The sequence below is a fragment of the Zootoca vivipara genome, chromosome 7 (assembly GCF_965207765.1).
Source record: "Zootoca vivipara chromosome 7, rZooViv2.hap1.1, whole genome shotgun sequence".
NCBI lineage: Eukaryota > Metazoa > Chordata > Lepidosauria > Squamata > Lacertidae > Zootoca > Zootoca vivipara.
In genome coordinates, this window is record NC_142590.1 from 77,386,577 (window position 1) to 77,407,867 (window position 21,291).

The following is a 21,291-nucleotide window of genomic DNA, read 5'->3' on the forward strand; positions in this document are numbered from 1 at the left end:
CAAAACACACAAGAGTGCTGAGGTGGTTTGACTGTAGTCACATTCACCCTTTGCTTTTCTGCTCTTGAAAACAGTGTTCAGGGCTGTAATTCTCTGGTGCAGTGTTGTGACATAAGCACAGTTCATACTTTGTGGTGTTTCAGGGAAGTCTGTGCGCCCGAATTTCAGGCCAACTCTCTCCAAAGGTTTGCTGCAGAGATTGACAAGAGGAAGGGGGTCTTCTAAAACAGCATCAACTTGATCAGGACCAAATTGGAGGAAAGTTAACTACGAACCCCCAAATTTGGGGTCCTCTCCAAACCTGTGCCAAAGTTTTCGAGTTGTTTTGCCAGAACCCAAACCCTGGTGTTTTGCAGCACCCATATTTGGGGTTTGTAGTTAATGGGGCCCCAAATTTGTAGGCAATGAGCACTGAAGGGAAGGAATGGCAATAATACCATTGGAAAAGGCTATAGCTCCATTAGGGCTCCTGCAAAAGATGTTAAGTTCAATCTCTGGTATTTCCTTGTAAGCAGCAGTGGTAGACCTGAGCAGTGCTTTTTTTCTGGGCGGACGTGGGGGTACACATACATATTTTGTGAATCTAAGTTGGGCCTAGTTGAGGGGCAGTATTTCAATATGAGTAGGAAAATGATAGTACCCCTAAACACACACACACACACACACACATGTCCTTACACTGGTAAGGCAGGTAAGGAGATGCCCAGCTTTGGGAAGGAGGCATGAGGGCTCTGTCAGGGTACTAGAGCCCTTCCATCTCCTTCGCAAATCTGGGAAAGCGCTAACTAGGCTTTGGGTAACAGAAGGGCCCTGTCTGAGCTTCACACCCGTATCCTTGTGCCTGTATCTTTGGGAGGAGGCCTTGCCTAGAATCACACAGCTTCAGTGGCCGTGGCTCCTCCTTGCGCTCAGGAGAAGTCTGTCTTTGATGCTACACCATGCTGGGCAGGACCTCCTCCAAATGACGTTCCTCCTTCCAACAACACGCATATGACACACACGCGACGTCACACACGCAACACAGGTGTGACGTCACACGAGTGACGCAGGTGTGACATCACATGCGCAAAGCAGCGCCTCTGATAGGAATTGGGCCTTTAGTATTGTGCCACCTACCCTCTGCAATACCCTCCTGTTTATTATTAGCTGTCTTAATGATTTGCTGTCTGTTCAGGGGCTCCTGAAGGCTTTCCTCTTCTAACAAGCCTTTTATGCTTCCCCAGTCTGCATCCATATTGGAATTCTTTCTAAGGAGTTTTAATCCTTCCCCTCCCCACCTGGCAAAAAAACTGCCTATGCCCATGGCCGGTGCGTCCATTTAGGCGAACTAGGCAGTCGCCTAGGGCGCCGAAATGGAGGGGGCGCTGGCTAGCCTGCCCCCCGCCACCCACTGCGGCGGGAGAGGCGGCTTGCAGGCAGTACTAAGCTGGATGGACGAGTGGTCTGGCTTGTTTGGTACAAGGAAGTCTCCGATGTTCTTAGGAACCAGAGTGAAAAGTTGAGGGAGCCCCGGTTGACCCGTGAGCCTGTGGTTCCTTGTCTTTCTTACCTCATCATCAGCAGTGACCAAGAGTCCCAGTGGAAAGTTTTTTTAGAAAACCACGGGGCTGAGCGTATGTGACTCAGATACCATCCTTCCTCTTGTTGGTATATATGCTGCCTCAGCTAAAACTGGCATGTGTCGTATTGTGAAACTTGAACTTTCTCAAGGGTTAGAGCTGTTGTGAGTTGTGACTCCGGCTACCCTCCCTGTCGCACTTTTCATTCTGCTTCGTAATTGGCGCTTTGTTTGATCTTCCCAGCGGGGAGATCGGGCTGAACGCAAAGTGGCTTGCCCAAAACGGCCCAAATAGCTGAGTAGAGAAACCTGAATCTCCCGCTGTCCAGACCCATGACCCAATCACCTGTTTTTCTTAGAAGTGTTTTACAGTTTGTTCAGCAATCACGTTGGTCATGGCTACTGTTGCATCAGCATTTTCCACAACGCATGGGGATAGCGCAAAGTGGGCTCTACCCACCCTGAAAGGTGTTTCAGGAAGGGGAGCAACACCAAGAACAGCATGGAATGGGATGCGATGGGATGAAATGAAATAACATTTACAATTTGGCAAGGAATCCTTCTCTAGGGTGGTAATGAGTATCTCAGATAATCAAGTGACTCCCATAGGGCTTAAGATCTGCCCTGAATAATGCCCGCAGTCATTAGTGAATACAGTACAGTGGTACCCCGCAAGACGAATGCCCTGCAAGACGAATTTTTCTGATGGTGACTCGCAAGACGAATTCGTTTTGCAAAAAATTCATCTTGCGAATCGCGGTTTCCCATAGGAATGCATTGACATTTAATTAATGCATTCCTATGGGCAAAAAAAGAAAAAAAGAAATTTCAATGCATTCCTATGGGAAACTGCGATTCGCAAGATGAATTTTTCGCAAAACGAATTAAATTTGTCTTGCGAGGAACCACTGTATTAGCAAATACGCCAATCAGAAAGGCACAACCAGCAGTTATGTACCAATTCAGTATACCCTGGTAACCCATTACCACTTGAAATTCTACCTATTGGGGGAAGAGCCATAATTCAGTAGCAGTGCAACTGCTTTGCATGTAAAAGGTCTTAGGTTCAATCCCCGGCATCTCCAGGTAGCGATGAAACTATCCCCTCTCTGGATCCCTGGACAGCTTCTGCCAGCCAGTGTAGACAGTACTGAGCTTTGGGCCAGTGAGCTGACTCGGTGTAAGACAGCTACCCCACTACAATGGCAAATGTGGAAGATCATAGAATATTGTATTCCTATTTTTGGGGGGGGGAGGGGAGAGAATCATTTTGCCAGCCTTGTTGGCCTTAGTCATTAAAAACCTGCTGCTTCCAGGCATTCACTTTGTGAGCTGAGTTCACCCCGCATAAAAAGCCCACCTCTGCAAAGCACAGGAACATGCTCACACAGAACTCGGAGGCCCATGGCGTCATCTGGATGACGTTTCCTGTTTATATCCTGTCCCCGAGCCTTTGTACCGGTTGGAAGTCAGTTCCTGCCAACAGGAAAGCAGAGATAATTCATGCAGGAAGCACTCATGGTGAGGATGAAGCGAGCAGGGCATTGCCCGGGCTTCTTGGTGGGCCAGGATGTGAATAGCTTCTCAACTTCCTTTGTAAAATAAAGTCAAATGTTGATATAAATGGAGCCACTTTCCTCCGATGCAGCCGCCTTTCCCCTTTGATATGAATGAGCCAACAAACACTTTTCAAAACAGTTCGCGTTTACCGTAGCTGGTCAAGGCTGCTGCTCACTCGCGGCGGTTTTTTGTTCTTTTTAACAGCAGGCACCCTTAAAGATGCTTCAAGCCAGCTTTTGCCAACCTGGCACCCTCCAGCTTTTCTGGACTACAATTCCCATCTGCCTAAGCCAACAGTGCTGGGGAACCTTTTCTCTGCTGTGCGTCCATTCCTTTAGATGTAACCTACCAAGAACCACAGACCTTGAGTCAAACTTGGGTACACCAGAAACAAAAGTGGCATTTTGCCACATCTCTCTCTCTCTCTCTCTCTTTGTATGCCACCCTTTCCCCCTCCTTGCTGCTCTCCTCTGCCCCATTTTCCCTTTTGCCACTCACCTGTATGAGGCTGAAACCTCATCGGCCTCATATTTGGCCAAAGAAAGTGGTTTTTGACCAGTGTGCCGACCCGTGGCACCCTGGGGTGCCTTGAATGATGGTCAGAGGTGCCATGGGCAACACTGGCCTCTGTCCCTCTTTCCTTCCCTCCCTCCTCTGATGCCCTCTCACGTCTCTGCCTCCCAAAGGCTTGCACAGCTGTTTGTTGCAGCGGCCCTGGCTACAATCTCCCCAGGCGAATGGTGCCTCTGGGGCTGGCCAGGGGGTGCTTCCCAGTCCCCTTTGGGGCAGTGTGGAGAGGCACCTCTCTTTGAGGCAAGGGGGGCAGCTCAGAGACCGGGGCTGCAACTGCCCAGAGGACTCCCAAGGAGAGGAGAAAGGAGGGAACACTCCAGAAGGGAGGGAGTTCGAAAAGGGGTGGGAGGCTGCCAGCTATGCAGGAAAGGGGTGACATGACTGGGCTCCTGAGCCCCACAGGGGTGCGGCAGAAAGAATGTAGTTGATCAAGGGGGCCATGAACTCAAAAAGGATTTCTAATCTCTGGGTTAGAAACCTTTCACCCACTTTCGGGTCACATACAGACAGACCTACAAAAAATATCTGGTTGGGCCCATTGTTATGAGCAAAAGGTAACTGTAGACAAATATTGTTTGGCTTTGCTTCTTAACAAGCTTCTTCTGGAAGAAAGTGTCTGTCAGGACACCCTCTGATTCAGCAGATTCTTTTATTTTCATCCTCAGTTTTTACAGACATAACAACAGTCTTCAGGGCCAAACAACACGGAGCGTCGCTTCACATGCTAGGAAGCTCTGAACACAACAGTTTCCCCACAACTATGTGAAGGGAAGTGCCTTTCAAGATATCTGCGGAACACAAGTTTACAGGAAATTCTGAAGGCAATTAATCTGGAAAAGTGACCAAGATTTATTTGCGTTAGTGCAGTTGGGGACAGAGGGATGGAAATGGAGAGTCTAGGTATGAAGGTGCTTGATCTCAAACTACAGTATGTGCCAGGGAACACTGGGGTTCCTTTGAACCTCATCACCAGGGGCTTCTCAATCAGAAAATTAGTATAAATGGCCAAGGTCATCCCGACTCCTGGTCATCTGCTGCAATTCATTTCCTCTGAATATGGCATTTATTTTTCTATTTAACTTGCAGCCTTGCAGATGCTATTGGATTCCCACCAGCCCAGATATCGTGCCTAATGGTCAGGGGTGAGGATGGGAATTGGAGTTCAGCAGCAAGATCATTAATAAGAGAGTTCCTGCCCCCCATGTTTACAGTCTAAAAGGCATGGCACAAAAGCAAAAAGGATGCAAAAGGAAGACAGAAAAAAATAAATTCAGGCACTTTTCAGAAGGAATGGAAGCATTTCAAACAACCTTCTGCCTCTCTTATCTTCAGTGCTTTTTTCTGGGGGGGACGCAGGGAGACGCATACCCCTAAACATTTTGTGAATCTTTGTACTTTTGTCCATTTACTGAATTTATTTTTCCCGATTTGAACTATAAAATGGTGGTTTTCTTGAGTCAAAATCAGACTACTGGTACCCCGAAACATTTTTTTAAAAGAAAAAAAGCACTGCTTCCCTTAGCAAGTGCCCTGTGAGATAAGACACTTAAAACTGTGCACATTTTGTAGTCAAAATGTGTGTGGGAACTAAGACATGTTTGCTAAGAAGGAATCCAGACCGGCCATATTGCCTGTACATTTTGACTGCTGTCTCTGTCCTCGCAGAGCCGTGTGAGATGAAGGTCAACTCGACCCCTCTTCATTTCTGTTGCTACTTAAGGGTTGAGTTCTCAGGGATGAACAAAACAGCCCAAGATTCATTAAGAGCTGTCTGAGCCCATCAAGTCGTATTTCTCTGAGGCACCAGAGTCAGGTGTGGCGATGTAAGCCAGGACCTGGTATCTGGATGCAGAGACATTCCCAGATTTATAGAAGCCATCCCAGTTTCTGATTTGATCCCAGAATGTCCCGCTTTTCTTTAGAACGTCCCTATTTTCTTTGGAGAAATGTTGGAGGGTATGGAGTTATGCAACCCCCGAGCCAAGGAGATAAGTAACCATACAACCTTTAGAAGACGTCTGAAGGCAGCCCTATACAGTGGCGTAGTAATGGGGGGGGTGGGGGCGTACCTCCCCGGGCGGCAGGCTGGGCATGTGTGACCACCTCCGACTGCTGCCGCCGCCTCTGTAAGCACCCCTCACCGCCCACGTGGAGGCAAGGCCAGGGTGCGCTGCAGAAAGAGCTCAGGCGGCTTCTGAGCCTGGCTCCTCCACGGCGTCTCCTCCCTGCTGGAGAAGCCGCCCTCCGCCATCAGCGCAGCCCTTGCCCACCTCCACAATGGCCCTGAAGAAAGCCAGGCGGCGGGCGAGCAGGAACAGCCCCTGTGGAGCCAACGCAAACTGGCTGTGAAGAGAACCACCTCCAGCGTGGTAAGGATGGGCGGAGGGAGGGCCAGAGGGAGAGGGGGAGGCCTGCCGGACGTCGCCCGCCGCTGCCTGCTGTGGCACTGCGGTGTATCCCTCCTGTGCATGCATGCGTCATGCATCGTGACGTGTGCATCGTGCATCATGATGTGCGACGCATGTGCACGACGTGCGCCACATGTGCACAACAGACACCTCGCCCCCTGGTGGGGTGCCTTCGGGTTTGCCGCTGCTGTTCCTGGATTGTGGGTATTATGTAGTTCTTTGCAAAGATCCTGTGCTAGGGAAGAATAAAACAATTTCTATTCTTATTATGGTGGTGGTTGGTTGCTAGTGGAGTGTCTCTCAGGGTAATAACAGGTAGATGTGGGGAGTAGCACAGAGGTTCTGGCAAAACATTTTGTGCGTACAACAAATCCAAAATAAGACATTTGCTTTGAGATCACTACTTTGGGCTACGTAGAACGAAGACTGGAAAGGAAAAAAGCTCTGTGTTTGCAGAAGCATAACTGAGACCAGATTTTTTTGGACAAAAATGCTGCTAACTGGTGGCAATGCACAAAGAAACGAAACACGCTGTGCCATTTTCTCTTTGCAGGACTGGAAGCCTAATATAAGCATGCAGATCACATTGAATCTGGAATTAATAAAGACACTAAAGTTGGACCTCTCTCCCTTGCTTTTCAACAGAAGCATGTTATAGCAAGGCCATCTTATATTTTCCCCTCAGCCAAAGTTTCCCTGGAGCAAATGGCAGGGCCAAATTTGGCAAGGAATCATCTAGGCTGCCGTCCTCCTACCCCAGTTACATGACAGTAAGCTTCATTGCACATTCAGTGGGTCTTCCTTCTGAGGAGACATGTATAAGACTGCATTATATTGTTATGGTGCTGGAGGAGACTATTGAGAGTCCCATGGACTGCAAGAAGATCAAACCTATCGATTCTGAAGGAAATCAGCCCCGAGTGCTCACTGGAAGGACAGATCGTGAAGCTGAGGCTCCAATACTTTGGCCACCTCATGAGAAGAGAAGAATCCTTGGAAAAGACCCTGATTTTGGGAAAGATTGAGGGCACTAGGAGAAGGGGACGACAGAGGACAAGATGGTTGGACAGTGTTCTCGAAGCTACCAACATGAGTTTGACCAAACTGCGGGAGGCAGTGCAAGACAGGAGTGCCTGGCGTGCTCTGATCCATGGGGTCACGAAGAGTCGGACACGACTAAACGACTAAACTAAACAACAACATATTGTTAACCCTAATATTCAAGTAAGGGAAATCCAGAATGGGAGGGCATATCTTGCCCTTCACCTCAGGCAGCAAACTGTCTTGGACTGGCCTTGAGAAGCAAAGCTAAACCTTTGTTCTAGAAGCTTCCCCCTTCTCCCTCCCCTCAGCCCATCCCCAAGCTCTTTCCGTGAGCTACTGTATAGCACTTTGTGTTCTGTGCTCGCGATCCCTGTCTAGACACAGCCCAACAATGAACTGAGGTATCTTCTGTTTTCCAATGTGCCCCGTTGTCAGATGGGCTTTGCCTTCATTCAGTAACTGTTTATTTTTCTCTCTGCTCCTCTCTGCCAAACAGGCTACCCTTTTCCTCTCTCCTCCCCCTCACATATCACGGTTCCCTTGGGTTAACAAGGCTGGTTCTATTGGCAACGTATTGTAACCAAACTGTGCTCATCACGTCAGGTTGAGCAAACACCCCGCTTTGGCCTGAAGACTCTTCCTTCGAGGGGACGCTTTGGCTTAGTGTCTTTCGAAGGGCGGTTGCTTGAAGATGGTTTGCAGCACAGAAGATCAATCATGTACCTGCTCCACAAACCACTTGAGCCAAAGTGGGCAGGTTATAGCCCCGGGCGCTCCACAGCATGTTATTTATGTGGACGGATTCCCAGTTGGTTTTAGTGGAACAAGATGTTTAACGCCAGAATCCTGACTACCTGAAATGGGCTACAAGCAACGTAAAAAGAAAACCTGGTCCTTCACAAATAAATAATGTGCTAATGGTTGCCATATGCCTGATCTGGCTCACTCCCTGCCCCTTGCGCTGGATAAAAAAACATACAAAGAGGAAGCTTCCTTTTACTAAGTCAGACCATTGGTCTATCTCCCCCCCACAACCCCCTGGTTTTAATATACATATGTGCTTTCTTTTTGTGTACATGTGTATAAGTTGCATTGAGCTGCTTGTGGCAAAGAAGCGACTAGTATATTTAATCATGAGACTCAGCTACATTAGTAAAAAACAAAACAAAAAACCCAGCATTTTGAATGCGTTATAAACACGCAACACCAGATGGTGATAGAGAGCAAAGAAAATTCTATGTGATTTTACATAGTGGTTTTTTCCCCTTTTGCTATAACAATTTCTGACTTATTATTTACAGTGGTCCCCCCGCGCACCCTGTGTGTAGATCCACCTATGATAATAATCTAGCTAAGTATTGTCCACATTGACTAGCAGTGACGCTCTAGGGCATCAGACAGGAGTCTTTCCCAGCCCTACCTAGAGATGCCAGGGACCTTGTGCATTCAGAGCAGAAGCCTATGCAAGGAGGGACTACATGACAAACATCACATGCAGTTTGGTCCTAAGAGAGATACCCACCCTAAGAAAACCTCCTTCCTTGGAGGTTTTTAAGCAGAGGTTGGATGGCTACCTGCAATGGATGCTTTAGTTGAGATTCCTGCACTGCAGGGGGATTGGACCTTTGGGTCCTTTCCAACGCTACAATTCACATGATGCTTACATAGTTTTCATAGCAGTCTTGCCATACCTCTTCCCACCTAGTCCATTCAACAGTGGTTTCAAAAACATTTAAAAGATAATTTCCCTTCTGTGCTGACCAAATTCTGGTGCTTGATTTGGCTTCTACAGGTTGCCTTAGGAGGGCTGCCTCTGTAAATACTCTCCTTCACCCTTTTTTATGTTAACAGAAAGGAGAATTTATGTTCATACACCTACTTTCCTCACATAAAAATCTTAGGGCTGAACCTTACATAAGGAACCTGGTTTCCAGAAATGGAAAATGGAAAAAAAAGGGACAGTGGAGTCAGAATAAGACCCTTTCTGCAGTATAGATTTGAAGCAATATCATACCGCTTTAAACAGTCGTGGCTTCCTCGCAAAGAATCCTGGGAACTGTAGTTTGGTTAAGGGTGCTGGGAATAGCCACTGACGCAGGTGGCGCTGTGGGTTAAACCACAGAGCCTAGGGCTTGCTGATCAGAAGGTCAGCGGTTCGAATCCCTGCGACGGGGTGAGCTACCGTTGCTCAGTCCCAGCTCCTGCCAACCTAGCAGTTCAAAAGGACGTCAAAGTGCAAGTGGATAAATAGGGACCTCTACAGCGGGAAGGTAAACGGCGTTTCCGTGTGCTGCTCTGGTTCTCCAGAAGCGGCTTTGTCATGCTGGCCACATGACCTTGTATGCCGGCTCCCTCGGCCAATAATGCGAGATGAGCGCGCAACCCCAGAGTCGGTCACAACTGGACCTAATGGTCAGGGGTCCCTTTACCTTCATGGGACAAACTACAGTTCCCATTTTGGGGGGGGGTAGCTCATCAGTCACTTGCACTGGACTTGAGTACCTTTCTATCCTCCCAAGCACAGCAGACTCACTGGAGTATAGAAGTGGGCGTTTCATCGGCTGAGAAGCCATGGCAGGGACAGAGCTTAAGGCTGTTGAGAGGCAAGGTAAAGAAGATAAACACACCCGAAGCAGGCATTGCTCCCTTCCAAGGCCAGATCTCTTTCAGGGATTAGGCCAGCTTGTGGTCATTTGAGTCATATGTTTACTTAGTTATCACTGTGTTGGCCAAGGATAAACAAATCTCTGCAGGCTTCATTTACAGGACGGGACAGAAAAGCAGGTCATTCTAAACAAGCCAAGGGAACTTGGGATCGGGCAGCTGCAATGGCATGCCTTGCAGGGCCATTGAGATCATCCCAGTTCCTCCAAAAAAATAACACAGAAAGTGGGATGCTGGTACACATATGGTGCAGCTCATCCAATGACCAGCAAAATCTAAAAGCAAGGAAGTATATGCTGAAGAATTAGTTTTTGCACAGGTTACTGATTTCCCTCCCTGTTTTAATTTGGCTTTTTAATGGGACCTTCTGGTGAGTGGCAGGTAAGAAATGCAAATGATGATAGGATCATAGAATTGTATGACTGCAAAGTTGGAAGGGACCACAACTAGTCCAACTCCCTGCAATGCAAGAACCTTTTTGCACAACGTGGGGCTCAAACCCACGACCGTGAGATTCAGAGTGATGATGATGATGATGTTACACTGGAGCAGTGGCGGACCTACATTTTGGGGACCATGAAGCTTGAACTGTTACGGGGGTGGGGGCGCTTCGCAATGTAATAGGAATTTATAGTAACACGAGGGGGACCCTGCTGCAGCAGTCCACTGTCATTTATTTTAAATAAACGTTGAGACCTTTGCTTTTTCCAATCCTGGTGTGGTCTTTGTTATTTTTCCTCCCGACCAAAGGAGCCTAAAACCAAAGTGCTTCTGCACGGGCTGCAGTCCTCCTTAAGAGGTTGAGACCCCTCTTTGGGGAGTATAAATTCCTATTACAGCAACCAGCAACAAGGTCTGGGTAAGCACTGTTCTCTTCTTCAATGGGGTAGCCTTTACCTACACCCGTGCTGCTGACTCTCAAACTTTGCGATTGCTTTTTGTTAATTGTTTTTGTTGTTGTTTAGTCGTTTAGTCGTGTCCGACTCTTCGTGACCCCATGGACCATAGCACGCCAGGCACTCCTGTCTTGCACTGCCTCCCGCAGTTTGGTCAAACTCATGTTCGTAGCTTCGAGAACACTGTCCAACCATCTTGTCCTCTGACGTCCCCTTCTCCTAGTGCCCTCAATCTTTCCCAACATCAGGGTCTTTTCCAAGGATTCTTCTCTTCTCATGAGGTGGCCAAAGTATTGGAGCCTCAGCTTCACGATCTGTCCTTCCAGGGAGCACTCAGGGCTGATTTCCTTAAGAATGGATAGGTTTGATCTTCTTGCAGTCCATGGGACTCTCAACAGTCTCCTCCAGCACCATAATTCAAAAGCATCAATTCTTCGGCGATCAGCCTTCTTTATGGTCCAGCTCTCACTTCCATACATCACTACTGGGAAAACCATAGCTTTAACTATACGGACCTTTGTCGGCAAGGTGATGTCTCTGCTTTTTAAGATGCTGTCTAGGTTTGTCATTGCTTTCCTCCCAAGAAGCAGGCGTCTTTTAATTTCGTGACTGCTGTCACCATCTGCAGTGATCAAGGAGCCCAAGAAGGTAAAATCTCTCACTGCCTCCATTTCTTCCCCTTCTATTTGCCAGGAGGTGATGGGACCAGTGGCCATGATCTTGGTTTTTTTGATGTTGAGCTTCAGACCATATTTTGCGCTCTCCTCTTTCACCCTCATTAAAAGGTTCTTTAATTCCTCCTCGCTTTCTGCCATCAAGGTTGTGTCATCTGCATATCTGAGGTTGTTGATATTTCTTCCGGCAATCTTAATTCCGGCTTGGGATTCATCTAGTCCAGCCTTTCGCATGATGAATTCTGCATACAAGTTAAATAAGCAGGGAGACAATATACAACCTTGTCGTACTCCTTTCCCAATTTTGAACCACTCAGTTGTTCCATATCCAGTTCTAACTGTAGCTTCTTGTCCCACATAGAGATTTCTCAGGAGACAGATGAGGTGATCAGGCACTCCCATTTCTTTAAGAACTTGCCATAGTTTGCTGTGGTCGACACAGTCAAAGGCTTTTGCATAGTCAATGAAGCAGAAGTAGACATTTTTCTGGAACTCTCTAGCTTTCTCCATAATCCAGCGCATGTTTGCTATTTGGTCTCTGGTTCCTCTGCCCTTTCGAAATCCAGCTTGCACTTCTGGGAGTTCTCGGTCCACATACTGCCTAAGCCTGCCTTGTAGAATTTTAAGCATAACCTTGCTAGCGTGTGAAATGAGCGCAATTGTGCGGTAGTTGGAGCATTCTTTGGCACTGCCCTTCTTTGGAATTGGGATGTAGACTGATCTTCTCCAATCCTCTGGCCATTGCTGAGTTTTCCAAACTTGCTGGCATATTGGGTGTAGCACCTTAACAGCATCATCTTTTAAAATTTTAAATAGTTCAGCTGGAATATCATCACTTCCACTGGCCTTGTTATTAGCAGTGCTTTCTAAGGCCCATTTGACTTCACTCTCCAAGATGTCTGGCTCAAGGTCAGCAACCACACTACCTGGGGTGTACGAAACCTCCATGTCTTTCTGGTATAATTCCTCTGTGTATTCTTGCCACCTCTTCTTGATGTCTTCTGCTTCTGTTAGGTCCTTACCACTTTTGTCCTTGATTATGGTAATCTTTGTATGAAATGTTCCTTTCATATCTCCAATTTTCTTGAACAGATCTCTGGTTTTCCCCATTCTATTGTTTTCCTCTATTTCTTTGCATTGCTCATTTAAGAAGACCCTCTTGTCTCTCCTTGCTGTTTTTTGGAAATCTGCATTCAGTTTCCTGTATCTTTCCCTATCTCCCTTGCATTTTGCTTGCCTCCTCTCCTCCGCTATTTGTAAGGCCTCGTTGGACAGCCATTTTGCTTTCTTGCATTTCCTTTTCCTTGGGATGGTTTTTGTTGCTGCCTCCTGTATAATGTTACGAGCCTCCATCCATAGTTCTTCAGGCACTCTGTCCACCAAATCTAAATCCTTAAACCTGTTCCTCACTTCCACTGTGTATTCATAAGGGATTTGATTCAGATTGTATCTTACTGGCCCAGTGGTTTTTCCTACTTTCTTCAGTTTAAGCTGGAATTTTGCTATAAGAAGCTGATGATCTGAGTTACAGTCAGCTCCAGGTCTTGTTTTTGCTGATTGTATAGAGCTTCTCCATCTTTGGCTGCAGAGAATATAATCAATCTGATTTCGATGCTGCCCATTTGGTGATATCCATGTGTAGAGTCGTCTCTTGTGTTGTTGGAAGAGAGTGTTTGTGATGACCAGCTTGTTCTCTTGACAGAACTCTATTAGCCTTTGCCCTGCTTCATTTTGAACTCCAAGGCCAAACTTGCCAGTTGTTCCTTTTATCTCTTGATTCCCTACTTTAGCATTCCAATCCCCTGTAATGAGAAGAACATCCTTCTTTGGTGTCATTTCTAGAAGGTGTTGTAGGTCTTCATAGAATTGGTCAATTTCACTTTCTTCAGCTCCGGTAGTTGGTGCATAAACTTGGATTACTGTGATGTTAAAAGGTCTGCCTTGGATTCGTATCGAGATCATTCTGTCATAATTGTTTTTATTAATGATTTTCTTGGGTTACAAGAGTCCCTACAGCGTTTCTGCTTTCAGTTCACAGAGTTCTTTTCTGCAGATCACTCAAACGTTGGGATTGCTGAAATACATACAACAAAATAATAATCAATTTCGAGTCGTGCAACTCCCAATTGCGTCTGCTAGACCCACTTTTTAAAAGCAAGGTGGGCTAAAGTTGCTTCTGGGCCCCCTCTAGGATTAGGGGTCCTGAAACTTACGCTTCATTTGTTTCATATTACAGTAGATCCATTGCTGTACTAGAGCCACTGGAAGCAGCGACAGCAGCACAGATCTGGCAGCTGGGTATCTGCTCACGATACAGCACAGATCTTGCAAAACTCACAACTCAAAAGACCAAACATAGCCTCTAGCCATGCATTGTGGCCTAACAGTGATGCATTTTGCCTCTTTCATTGTCTGCTTGGCACTGTGACTGTCCATTCAGTGGCGGAATTCATGGCTGGTGAATTGCCATACAGTGGTACCTCAGTTTTTGAACATCTTAGTTCCCGAACAACTCGGAACCCAAACACTACAAAGCTGGAAGTACGTGTTCTGGTTTTCGAACTTTGCTCCAGAAGCCAAACATGCTCTTGAGCTTCCGTTTTCACTGTTGCACAGTAAATTTGATTCCTCCCCATCGTAATTAAGGCTTTCCCCCTCCCGTTTGTAATCTTGAGCCGCAAATTTAAGGCCCCCCCCCCAATAATTAAAGCCTTCTGTTTCTGATTGCAGTGCTCTGAGGTGATATTTGGGGCTTTTGTTTCTGCTGGGGTTTTTTGAGGGTTTTTTTGTGTGTGTGACTTTTTCATTTTTGTGACTGTGGCTTGTTTTTCGTTTTATGATTGATTGATTGATTGTGTGACTGCTGAAATGGATAAAAGCCCCCCATCCAAACAATGGTAGGTAAGAAAAAAAATTAATTTTAATTCTTATCATCTACAAAACTGTCTTATTTATTTTATAGTACAGAACATTGATGATTGCTTTCATTTTATGGATCAATGGTCTCATTAGATAGTAAAATTCATGTTAAATTGCTGTTTTAGAGGTTGTTTTTAAAAGTCTGGAACGGATTAATCCATTTTGCATTACTTTCTATGGGATAGTGTGCCTTAGTTTTGGAACGCTTTGGTTTTGGAATGGACTTCCAGAACGGATTAAGTTTGAGGACCAAGGTACCAATGTATTGATTTTGGTGGACCAAAGTTCAGTGGCAGAGCTTCTGCATGCAAAAAATCCCAGGTTCATTGCCTGGCTTCCCTAGGCAGTGCGCAAGACAGTAGGCACCCTAAGATAAGGCAGCTTCTAGTTCATATACATTGCAGGGGGCTGTATGAGGTGATCCTCCAACTCTACAATTTCGTGATTGTGTAAGTTCTGCAGGTCTTGCCAGTGCCTGAGTAAAATGCACCTCTGACTCACAAGCTGGACAACCCTCAGCGGCTCAGCCTAACTAATATCTGCATGTCGATCAGTTATACTCAGTGCAGTATACACCGCAGGGATCCGCGCGTAGGCTCTTGCAGACTTATTTCACTCAACGCAAATTGGAACAGACATGACGGAAATAAGAAGGCGCAGCTGTGGTTCACCTTCTTATTTACTGAGCGCTTGCTTTTTGCCCAGATGTTCCCATGCTGAGAAAATGCAGAGAAGCACAGCTCATAGGAAATACAAGGAAATACTTGCAAATGCTTTACATGCGTGAGGTTGTGTTACCATGAATGCACGTCCAAAGGGCTGACGGTTGTGAAACAAACCACACTTGACGTCATCAGTGGCTTCGAAGAAGGAGGACATTTCTCTCCCTGCTCCTTGCCCAACACACACCAATATTCTCCAGGGGTCCACAAAGCTGGATGGCCGTAGTTCTTTTCTGAATGCTTAAAGGAACCCAGCCTGCTTATAAAAGCAAGCTATCAACTTTGTGCAATCTTTAGCTGGAGGGAGAAAACATCTCATCTGTTGCATTCCCGCAGAAAGGGGGGAAGAACTCAGTGAGCTGCTGAATCTCTACTGCCAGCTGGTGGCTTCTGTGGAAGTCAAGGACACGAAGTGTCACACAGGATTGGACCTCTATTCCAACAAGGCTATAGGATGCACTATGTAGATGTATATTCTCTAATTAAAAAACAGAAGTCGTCTTTCAGCTGCTTTCCACAGTCTACAGTGGTACCTCGACTTACGAACGACTCGACAACCGAATTTTTCGACTTATGAATGGGGGTAATGGCCGCGTGCTTACGAATGTCTCGACATCCGGAAAAAACCTGCGGTGGTTTTAGATAGGGATTTTTCGACTTATGAATTTTTAGATAGTGTTGTTTCAACTTACGAATTTTTCCATTTTCAGTGCATTCCTATGGGAAATCCCGTTTCCAATGGCGTTTTTCGACTTACGAATTTTTCAACTTATGAAGGTGCCTTCGGAACGGATTAAATTCGTAAGTCGAGGTACCACTGTATTTATGTCATTTATTTAGGCATCAATTGCCCTTCACCAAATCATCCCCGAATGGAGCATGCACAGCATGTTATGGTGCCTATATTAAAACCAAGGCTGTGCTCACATTACTGTGTGAAACACAGCTAGGGCATGCTTTTTCTCAATTTGGATGGATGCCGGTTGTGTGGGGAGAAAGAATCAAAACTTGGGCTGTGTACACACCCCCATTTGCTTCAGCCCCTGTTCACTCCCACCAGTGGTGTCTGCAGCCAAGTGCACATGCCATGAGCCAAAATCCATATCTATCCTGTAGAGTTTCTTGAGAAATAATTCTGTTTGTTGTGTTTCCCCTCAAACCAGCTTCAATCTAACTAAGAAACTTTAGCCACATTCACTTTGTACTTTAAGATGGTGCGTGCATTTCGGAGAGCCATTGCACATGTGCAGATGACAACTTCGTGAGCAGTTGGTTTTTTATCGGGGGTTGTAGGGGCAAGGAAATCAAAAGGGTCATGAGCATTGGGCCTGCCTCCTCTCTGACACAAACAACACTGTGCAAATGCAGCTTGGGACACCCCTTGCTGTGTTTGAAGCCACTCTAAAAGCAGGAGAATAACTGTTGGGTCTCCCACTGAAATTAATTGGGAATGAGAATAAATGAAGACAACAAAACCGGTTGGAATTCCATTGGAGCACATGTGCCATTCTGACGCACTGAAAACAAAGTGAATAAAAGGTTTTAATAAGGAAAACAAATAGCAAAACGAAAGCATTCCCATCCACCCTGAGCACTTCTATTTCTTCTCCATTTCCTAAAGTGGTTCATAGGTGTCAGCAAGCCCAAATGGTAATTGATTTTCTATCTTTTCTCTGGGATGCAGTGCATTTGGGGCAGAGCTGGGATTGGAGAAAATGTACATGCTCAGCTCTTTTGCAAGTCCCCAGGTTCCTCTTCTTGGCTTCTAAGGTACGTGCACTCCTTGCGCAGGGCCTGAGAGCCAGTACAGGTGCTTCATCTGCGTAAGCGAGTCCTTGTTGGGACATGGAACTGATGAAGCAAATTATGCTGGGCCAAAAGCTGTCTGGAAATCACTCGGCTGCTCCCCACGAGCCAAACGATACCTGCCAATTTCCAGCCCGAGCTGGAGCCTTTCCTGCGCAGTGGTGTGCAGATGCAGGCAAGAGGGGATAACGGTGCAAAGAGCGGATCTGAAAGTCTCACTTCTGTTCGCTGCCAATTCTTTCTTGGCTCCAGGGCTGCAATCCTTGCTTTGCAAGCTAAATCGGTTGTTTCCGAACCAAGGCTGCAGAAAAGCCAGTTATCAGCAAACAGCGGATTTGGGGGAATGTCTGTGGCTCCATGGCAGAGCACAAGCTTGGCATCCAAGAAGTCCCAGCTTCAGACCCTGGCATCTCCAAGTCGGACTAGGGATGTCCCCTGCCTGGAACCTTGGAGAGCCACTGCCTCCTCTTCATCATCAATACTGAGCTATTATCATTATTTATTAGACTTGCCAGTCATTTGTTGCACAGAGGCAACTTACAACATTTGAACAAATGTTAAGTGCGTTCTAGTATTGGCACATTTCTGCAAAGAGACATGCGATTCTTATACTGTATGTAAATTTTAAAGAATGGCAGATGATGACAATGGCAGTGGTGATTACCAGCAGGTGCTAGGTCAGGTTGCAATGATTTAAAATACAGAATGAAAAACAGAGAAAACTGATTGCAGTCACAGAGATTGGGCGGGTCCACAAAACACAGGTCTCAGGTGTCGAAGGGCAGGGTAAAGGATAACTCGGCTGGATCAGAACAAAGACTCCTCTAGTCTTGCATTCGGCTCATACAATGGCCACTGGGAGCCCCCCAAGCGGGATATGATTGTAACAACACTCTCCCCACTTGTATAAGGAATAATAATATTTATTTATTTATTTATTTATTTATTTATTTATACCCCCGCCCATCTGGCTGGGCTTCCCCTGCCACTCTGGGCGGCTTCCAACAAACATTAAAATACATCAACTATCACAGATTAAAAACCTGCCTTTAGGTATTTTCTAAATGTCAGGTAGTTGTTTATCTCTCTGACCTCTAATGGGAGGGTGTTCCACAGGGCGGGTGCCACTACCGAGAAGGCCCTCTGCCTGGTTCCCTGTACCTTTGCTTCTCGCAGTGAGGGAACCGCCAGAAGGCCCTCGGCGCTGGACCTCAGTGTCCGGGCAGAATGATGGGGGTGGAGATGCTTCTTCAAGTATACTGGACCGAGGCCGTTAAGGGCTTTAAAGGTCAGCACCAACACTTTGGATTGTGCTTAGAAATGTACTTTCTGAGTCCCTAAATGGGGGCGGGGACTTACATTCCAGAATGAAATATTCTAGCATCGTCAATTGCCTAGTCTCTACTGGTGATTATCTGTGGGTTTTTAAGTGGGGGAGCATGCAAAAATGTTATTCTCCACTGGCTGGCAGCTTTCAGTGACGCAAGTCCGTTCCGCCACCTTGGTATTCTATCATTGCATTCTGCTGTCTGCATAGACCAGGCTGAATGTTTATCGATAGTTTTAGAAGACTCTTATTTCACTTTCTAGTTCCCAGGGCCTCTGAAAGCAGCAAATATTTTATAACCAAATCACAGCCAAGTCATTAAGAAGAGAAATAACATGGGCCCCATCTGCACTGTACAATGAAAGCATTGCCATACCACTTTAAACAAGCATGGTTTCCCCCAAAGCATCCTGGGAACCGTGGTTTGTTGCAGGTGCCGAGAGTTGTTAGGAGGTCCCTATCCTCCTCGGAGAACTACAGTTCTCGGAATTCCCTGGGAAGAGTGATGATTGTGAAACCACTCTGGGAATTGCAGCTCTGCTATAGGTTTGTGCCGCACATTGTTCTTGTTTTTATTAGTTTTTATTTTAAAAAATGTATTGTGTTACAAAACAAACAAATAAACAAGGGGAAGCACATATAGTCTTTAGGTCGTATAAGACACTATTGTCATTAAACTATGGAACTTCCTTCCTCATGAGGCAGTGATAGCCGCCACAACCTTGGATGGCTAGGACCAAATCATGAAGGAGAAGGCTGTCAACGGCTACTAGCCATTATGGCTATATTCTGCCTCCATGGCTGAATACCAGTTGATGGAAACCCCAGCAGGGGAGAGTGCTCTTGTGCTTAAGTCCAACCCCACGATGCAGGACTTGATGGGTCACTGGCCTGATCCAGCAGGCTCTTCTTACCGTCTTACGTTCTAGGGCGCACTTGGAACTGTCCTCTGTCAGGACCCCCCCAAGATAAGACTCTCAAGCCTTGTTGCCATTGTGCCGTAAGCTTCAGTAGGCCTGCCTACCCAAGTCCTCTCAAAGGAAATGTTATTTCCCTCCACCGAGGACTATGCACTAAGGATCTGTTTTCTGGCAGGTCTTGAGTCAGACAGCTTGTAAACTCAAAGCAGGTTGATTTCATGTTTTCCTCAGGCAGCTTCGAGTCACGGATAATTCATTAGCTACACATCCTTAATTAAAATGCTGCCCAGCAGGCTAAACAGGCCTAGAAATTGGCCAAATGGCCAAATGTTCACCCCTGGCTTGGTCAGGCCAAACACCAATGTGGCTTGCATTTGTGTTCTGGCAGCATTTTCCTTCTGCAGGCCGGGATGCTGCTTGTGTGTGTGTGTGTGTATGTGTGTGTCTCCCAGTGAGATCCTTCAGGATGCGGCAGGACTCTGTACGCTAAACAAAGGAATAGGAAAGTCATTGAGAAGAAGCTGTGGTTGGTTGGGACCAATGGTATGAAGAGAGCCAGTGTGGTGGAGTACAGAAAGTGTCAACCTTGAACCAGGAAACCCGGGTTCAAATTTGCTATTTAGACACCCAGCTTGCTAGGTGATTTTGCAACAGTCACTACCTCTAACCAGGCGATAATTTCATTTCCGATTAGGCCACAGTTAGTGAGATGAGTGCCGCAACCCCAGAGTCAGACACGACTGGACCTGATGGTCAGGGGCACCCCTTTCTTAGCTACATCAAAGCAGGATGCTTTTAGGTCCACTTGAAAAGAGATGGGATGGTATCCTGCCCTGTCCCAAATGACTTTCACCCAAGTTTTCTTAAAGAACTGAAATGTGAAACTGCTGACCTCCTAACAAAAATATATAGCTTGCCTTCTAAGATCCGTCTCCATACCTGAGGACTGGAAAGGGGCCACTGCTGCGCTAGTTTTTAAGAAAGAGGTCCAGGGGATGATTTGGGAAATTACAGACTGGTTAAGTTAATATCTGTTTTTGGAAAACTAGTGGAAAGTATTATTCAAGGTAGAATTGCCATATCATAATGCTGTCTTAGAAATCTGTGGTGGGACTGAACTTGGAATGCTGTGCAAATTTCTGATCACAACATCTCGAAAAAGGTATTGTAGAACCAGAAAGCATAGCTGCCAAGTTTTCCCTTTTCTCACGAGGAAGCCTATTCAGCATAAGGGAAAATCCCTTAAAAAAAGGGATAACTTGGCAGCTATGCCAGAAAGAGTTCAGAAAAAAGCAAGCTGTAATATTAGTATTTGGATGGGGTGAACCAGTCAATATAATGTACTTAGACTTCCGAGAAGCTTCTGATAAAGTTCCTCATCAAAGACTCCTGAGTAAACTTAGCAGTTGTGGAATAAGAGGACAAGTTTTCTTATGGATTAGTAGCTGGTTAAAGAACAGGAGCAAAGAGTGGGAATCGGTGGCCAGGTCTAACAATGGAGACAAACAGGGTCCCCCAAGATCAGTACTGGGACCTGTGCTTTTAAACTTGCTCATAAATTACTTGGAGTTGGGAATGAGCAATGAAATGTTCAGGTTTGCTGATAACATTGAATTGTTCAGAGCAGTAAAAGCTGGGGAGCTCTGAAAGACTCTCTCCAAACTGGGTGAATGGGCTTTTAAATGGCAAGTGCAACTGAATGTAAACAGTCGTACCTTGGAAGTCGAACAGAATTTCGGTTCTGGAAGTCCGTTCAACTTCCAGAGTCAAAGCTCCTGCAGCCAATCAGAAACCGCGGAAGCCCTGTCAGACATTTGGGTTCCAAAAGAATGTTTGCAAACCGGAACACTCATTTCTGGGTTTGTGGTGTTCGGGAGCCAAAACGTCCGAGTTCCAGGGCATGCGGGATCCAAGGTACGACTGTAAGTGAAAAGTGATGCACACTAGGGGGGGAATATATATAATTTCACAAATGTGTTCATGAGATCTGAAATGGTAGTGACTGACCAGGAACAGGACATTGAAGTCAGTGGATAGCTCAGTGGAAATGTTAAGCCAGTGTGGCAACTATTTAAAAAGGTGAATGTTATGCTAGGGATCACTAGGGAAAGGCCTGAAAATAAAACTGCCAATATCATAAGGCCATTATAGAAATCTATGACATGGCGACGCTTGGAATAATCTGTGCCATTCTGGTTGCCTCACCTCAAATAGGACATA